This window comes from Anoplopoma fimbria, chromosome 11 (genome assembly GCF_027596085.1).
Source record: "Anoplopoma fimbria isolate UVic2021 breed Golden Eagle Sablefish chromosome 11, Afim_UVic_2022, whole genome shotgun sequence".
NCBI lineage: Eukaryota > Metazoa > Chordata > Actinopteri > Perciformes > Anoplopomatidae > Anoplopoma > Anoplopoma fimbria.
The window spans coordinates 7,203,975-7,209,975 of NC_072459.1; positions in this window are offsets into that span (position 1 = coordinate 7,203,975).

Below are 6,001 nucleotides of genomic sequence, written 5' to 3' on the forward strand. Positions count from 1 at the left end.
ATAAGAGTGTTAGGGAGCCAACAACTCATTTCATATCCAGACTCTTTGTGTTCACTTAACAAAACTGAATCATGAATGAAGCTGAAAGCAAAAATGTGCTGTTCACCAAAAACTTCTGGAGCAATGTGGGGTGATATTTAAGTTCTCTATTGTGAACGTGTTACATAACGCAGAAATGAGCTTAAAAAGAGAGGGATTGTAAACCTCCTTTGATGTATTAACATGTCTGCTATAAATACTGGTGAAGATGCAAACTAAATACAGAGTATCACATTAGGATATAAGCTAAGAGGATATACTCTTAGTCTATTAGAGTTTTGCCTATAATTGTTTTATGTGATAAAGAAACAAGCCCCTCAGTTCTTTAAATAGCATTTAAGACAATTAAAAGAAGTTCTTACCATGCTGCTACGCTGCTGTGCTGCAGAACAGTCAACCTAACACTGGAAAGAAGGAGGAAGAGACAGAAAAGATTATTAGATGTCATTTCTGTCCTGGAGGGCCTCAGCTCAGAGGGAATGGAGACACACTGAATATCTTTCAAGCTCTTTTTTCCACTTATTAAAAAGTAAAAAGGGCCTGGCAGAGAGAGAGACGTGCTTTGGTTCAGATCAAGACATTTTCTACGAGTCTTTGTTGAGCAGAAATGTCCAGTGGTCCTCACTCTGTGTGAGAAACACAAAAGAGGACACTGTAAGACGGAGCTGTGATGTACAGGGACACAACAAGGACTTTTCTGTCCCCTCTGCTCGTTCTCTTCTGTTAAATCAAATTGACTCTGAATAAAGTGAGCGACAGTCTGGTCTTATTCAGTTCACACAGATGAGGTCTGTTTCTCTCTCTCTCTCTCTCTCTCTCTCTCTCTCTCACAGGAGAATGAAGCCATTTGTGATTCCACTGCTGGGCCTTTTGGGAACATATGCAAGATTTAATTGTTACTGGTTATTTTCTAGTGGGCGGATGTTCACAACAACAGCTAAAATGTTTGGCAATTTACATCAGTCAAAGATTAAAAGACGAGCTAAAAAACAATTAAAAATAAAAGCGCAACAAACCTATATGAATAATGCTTTAGGATTTTGTTATTGTTCCCCCAATTTGGTGTGGCAATCTCAACAATTATTTGTTAAAACAGTGTTTACAGGAGTTACAAGTCTCCATATCTTGCCAAATTCAGGAATAGGGCCTTATAAATGAATTTGTAATAATTCAAAAATGTACTTAGCAAAAATAGATAAATACATTTACTGTATACAATGTCTAATGAGTCACAAGTGCCACATTTTTGAAAAATCATCTCCAAATGTATTTGTTTTATACCTAATTACAAAAAAAGAATGAAATTAATGGATTTTAACTTCAATTTATGGCAATTAAATCACCCAAAAACAAAAAGAACTGATTAAATAAACTTAATAAAAGTAAAACAAGTATGGTAACGTTATTTCCCAATTATAAATGTATACAGGATTGTATAGCAATACACCAGGAGTCCAGGTGGACAGGTGCCATTTTTCTCACACAGTTGAAACAGAGGTGATTATCTGACTGGGTTCATAACGTTAACTGATCTCCTCAAGGTGCTGATAAACTGTCAGTTTGGGTAACCTAACGTTTTAACGTTAGCCATGTTCAGCCCAATTTCACAGAGTTGTCCTGCTGTTTCCATGTTTGAAAATCCTTTTAAAAAACGGTCCTCTCCAACAGGCTAGCTAGCAGTTAGCCATTTTGTCCCAGATAAGCGCCCGATTTTAAATCTGATAATTTTCTACCGGAAGTTTGGTTCATATCAACATGCTGCTGCTGGTGGGCAACGAGATGTTTCATTTTAAATTTTCTTCATAAAATAGAGTTTCAAATGTGTGATGTAGAAGATAATTCTCATAGTTCATGGTGACCACTTTAACTTAGTTACCTCTCTAAAAGAAGTACTTTTTACTGACAGCTATGGTCCCATGACAACAGGAGTACTTGGCAAACAGCCAATCAGATGGCAGCGAGTCAACAGATAATCCGCACCACGTGGCATCAGGTTTGTGCCACCCCTTGCGATGGCCAACGGCTTTGCACATGCGCATTGTTGATTTCCCCACACGAAATGTACTTTTATTTTGTTGAATAATGCTTAATAACAGCAGGAATTGTTTATCATGCATCAATCCAGGAATGTATTAATTACTAAATTAAAGTACTGTGCCAATAAAAAACACAGTTTGTTCTGCTGCCACCAGGTGGCGCTTTGTTGTCAAATTGTCTCCAAAATATTTGTAGTAATTTCTAAAAACAGCTGCCAGTAGCACATTTTATACTGGTCACACGCTGCTATAAGACCTTAATTTCGGCCACCTTACAATTTATTTTTAATAAATATTTACTATTTGTAATAGACCCCAACTTTGATATAGCAAAGATATGTTGTTATGCTCCTAAAATCACAATGCAAAACATATTTAAAGCAACAACACATCTATTAGAATTTTAATTATGACAACATTAAACTATTAAATAGTGTATTATTGTATTTTATTAGATTTTATACAATTATCTTGGAAGCATTACCAATCCACTAAAATCAGTGCACAAATATTGAATTCAGCATTAAATGAATAATCTGTAAATGATCAGTCTACCAAGATTTGAGGCTATAAATATTTGAAAAATGTCTTGTTTATACAGCTTATCTCTAACCGTTTTTATGCCTGGTGGTCTCAGTTTTTTCCGGGTTTAATAAATAAATCAAAACATCTTTATGTGTCTCTAATATGTTCTCCTCCTCATTCTGTCACTGCTGCACAAAGCAGCTTTGTTCTAAATAAAAAATCTAGTAAAAAAAAAAAAAAAACTAGGTTATTTTTGTCACACTGGATCAAAAGCAGTTTGATGTCTCACTGGAAAGCAAAAAAGAAAAATCCAAGACGGGATCTAAAATTAATGACTTCAAACTTCAAACGACTAAAAAGACCAAAATGAAGCGAGGGAAACAACCAAATACAAGATTCAGTTTATCTCTTGCTTTACTTGTACGGAAAATAAATCACATCAATATGACTTCATTATGATTCAGATGTTTATTTTACAGGCTTCATTTCTGCCTGCATTATTTTCCTGCTGAGGCCCCTCGAGGAATACAACAGTGTAGTGTATTATAATTTGTAATATATCACCCTGAAGCATCTTCTAGACGTTTTGCGTTCGATGCTCTGTCAAAAGGTGAGAATGTAAAGCGTTCAGCATTCACAGGGAGTGATGAGGGTCAAAGGTCATTCCTCTCTGGTTTATCAGGAAAAGAGACAATACCATCTGATGCAGTAAAAATGTCAAAAACAATATGCATTGTTCTGTTCTTTGTGTTGCAGTTAATTTACTACCACGGATCAATAATTAATACCTTTTTTGCACTATAAATTCAGATTTAATCAAATTAGTATTGATCGTCTTCTATTTTCAGTTTTTAGCAACCTGACTATGATGCTGTCCAGTCGTAAATATCTCAACAACTATTAGATGGATTGTTATTTAATTTTATACAAACATTCATTGTCCCCAGAGGATAAATCATAGTGATTTTGGTGATCCTCTGACTTTGCCTTTTGCGCCACCATGAGGTCAACATGTGTGGTTTTTGAGCGAAATATTTCAACAGCTTTTGGTTGGATTACCATGAAATTCACTTGACATATTCATGAAAATGATGTTGCTGAACAAATCTTTTAAGTATGATAAATAATTGTTTATCTCAGAGCAGACTTTTTTGCAATTTTTGTGTAGGGAACCAGTGCAATGCTAACTTCCTGTTGGACTACAAAAGTATCATACCTGCTTAGCATCATCACGCTAGCATGTAGCTCAAAGCACCAGCATGCTTAATGCAGCCTCATAGACCCGCTAGCATTCTGCAGACTCTTAATCTTGATTTTAATAATAAACAAAATGTCATCCACTTTTATTTATCACTTCACAATAATTGCATTACTCACCAACTACTATCCTTCCCAGCCTCCTTCTCTCCTTTCCTGAAACCTTCAAGCTATCCCTAAATAAAAAGATTTAGAAGCATCTCCGAGAAGGAAAAACTGAGGCGATACATGAGACTCCCAACAATGAAAGTGAAACCTAAAACCTGCAGAAGAAGCCACTCAGATGCTTTGTTAGAATCGTGTCCTTATCCCACCTTGCTGTGACATTACAGCTTCATGACCTGACAACAACAGAAGCATCTCTTGTAACGTTATAACCCTGTTACTGAGAAGATCACGGACGACCTCACACATGAATAACAATGCACCTCTGTTTGCTTTGGAGCGCCGCCACCACCTCATTGTTAAAACAACTGAAACCCACTCAGGCTTTTCAAGGCTTTTATTTCCGCACCAGCTGGCTTCAATAATCCTCCAAAAGAAACAGAATCAATCCTCTTCAAATCCACTTTTAAAGGTTGTCTGCCCGTTGGTGTCTGGTCGCTAATCACCTCGGTCTGCTTTATCCACCAAAATAGCATTTGTAAGACCCTGGAAACATGTTGGGGGAATCTGAGGTTATATTCAGCTCACTTCTGCATGAATGTGGAGGAGATCTGACACAAAGTATAAATAACCTGAAGCCTCATGTCAACTCTGTTAATAGGGAAGTTGATCCTGTTTTAATTTGCAGGCTGCGTTAGTAGAAAACCACAAAACAACCACAATGCACCGGGCAGTATTGTAGTGCAATGTGATTTTATTGTAAAGAATATGAAAAAATATAGAAAGTATGAGGAAAAAAAACGCAAATATCTGTGTTTTGCAAAACACGACATGTAGTTCATTGTGTCTTAGAAAACATTTAAATTAGTTCACTTATTTTCAATACATATTAGCTTTTAAAAATATATATTTTAATCGTTTCTAGTGCATCAATCTGTCTTATTGATTGATTATCAATGAACAATAGAAAAGTGCATGTCTCTAAGAAAAAAGGGTTCAGCAATCAGTTCTCATGTTTTTTTTAACAGCCACGTTTACACTTTTTATCTTTTAGGTTGCTTTGAAAATGATTTATTAAGTAAGATTTTTTAAAATCCATTTGGTTTACTTTATCTGTTTGTATGCGACGTTTCATATTTCCTTGTATTTCTCGAATATCTTGTCTCAATGCCTTTAATGTCGTATGTAGAGCACTTTCAATTGCCTTCTAGTTTAAAGGTGCTATACTAAAAAAATAGACTTGTTTGTTTATTTATCTGTGTATTCAGTTTGATTTAGTTTGTATGAAATATATATACAACATGTACAGGATAATGTAGTTTTTCTTTTCTTAAATTCCACTTAAATCACTTTATAATCTTTTGTTTTAACCACACAAACTCTATATTATAATGATTGTGGTTATGAGTATGATTATGATTCTTCTTCTTCTTTTTATTATTATTTTTATTATTAGTAGTAGTACAATTGTTATTATTTTTATTATTATTAATATTATTATTACTTATTTCATTCTATTTTTAATTATTTTCTTTAATTTTTAATTTCAAAATCTCCACTAACGAAGGTCTCTCTTTTATAAATCAATACAAAAATGTTCTTCAAAATGCATTCAGTATTCTGAAAATGTTTTTATGGTGTCACTGTGTCCTCTATTTATAACCTTGCTGCATCTTGTTCTTAATTAATGATCCATCCTTGTCTATGATGAGCGAACAGGTTTGTGTAACTCTACCACTGCATGCCCATTTAAAGGACGGAGGCTTCACACCAAGGACAATGCTGAGATATAAAAAGGACCAGTGCAACTGGTTATTGTTGTTCTTCTAGATTAATCAAGAAGGTGAGTCGGTCCTCAGTTCTTTGACAGCAGGATTGTTGTATTTTTTGGTAAAAGTTCAGACTTAATGTGTTTATGTCTCCTGAATAGAATTCAAACTTCAGTCTTCCTGTGTTCGAGCAGTAAGTAGGTGAGTATGTTTAAATTATCATCCACAGCTTTAAAGAACTGAAGAGATGCAGATGGTGTTTTATTTTTT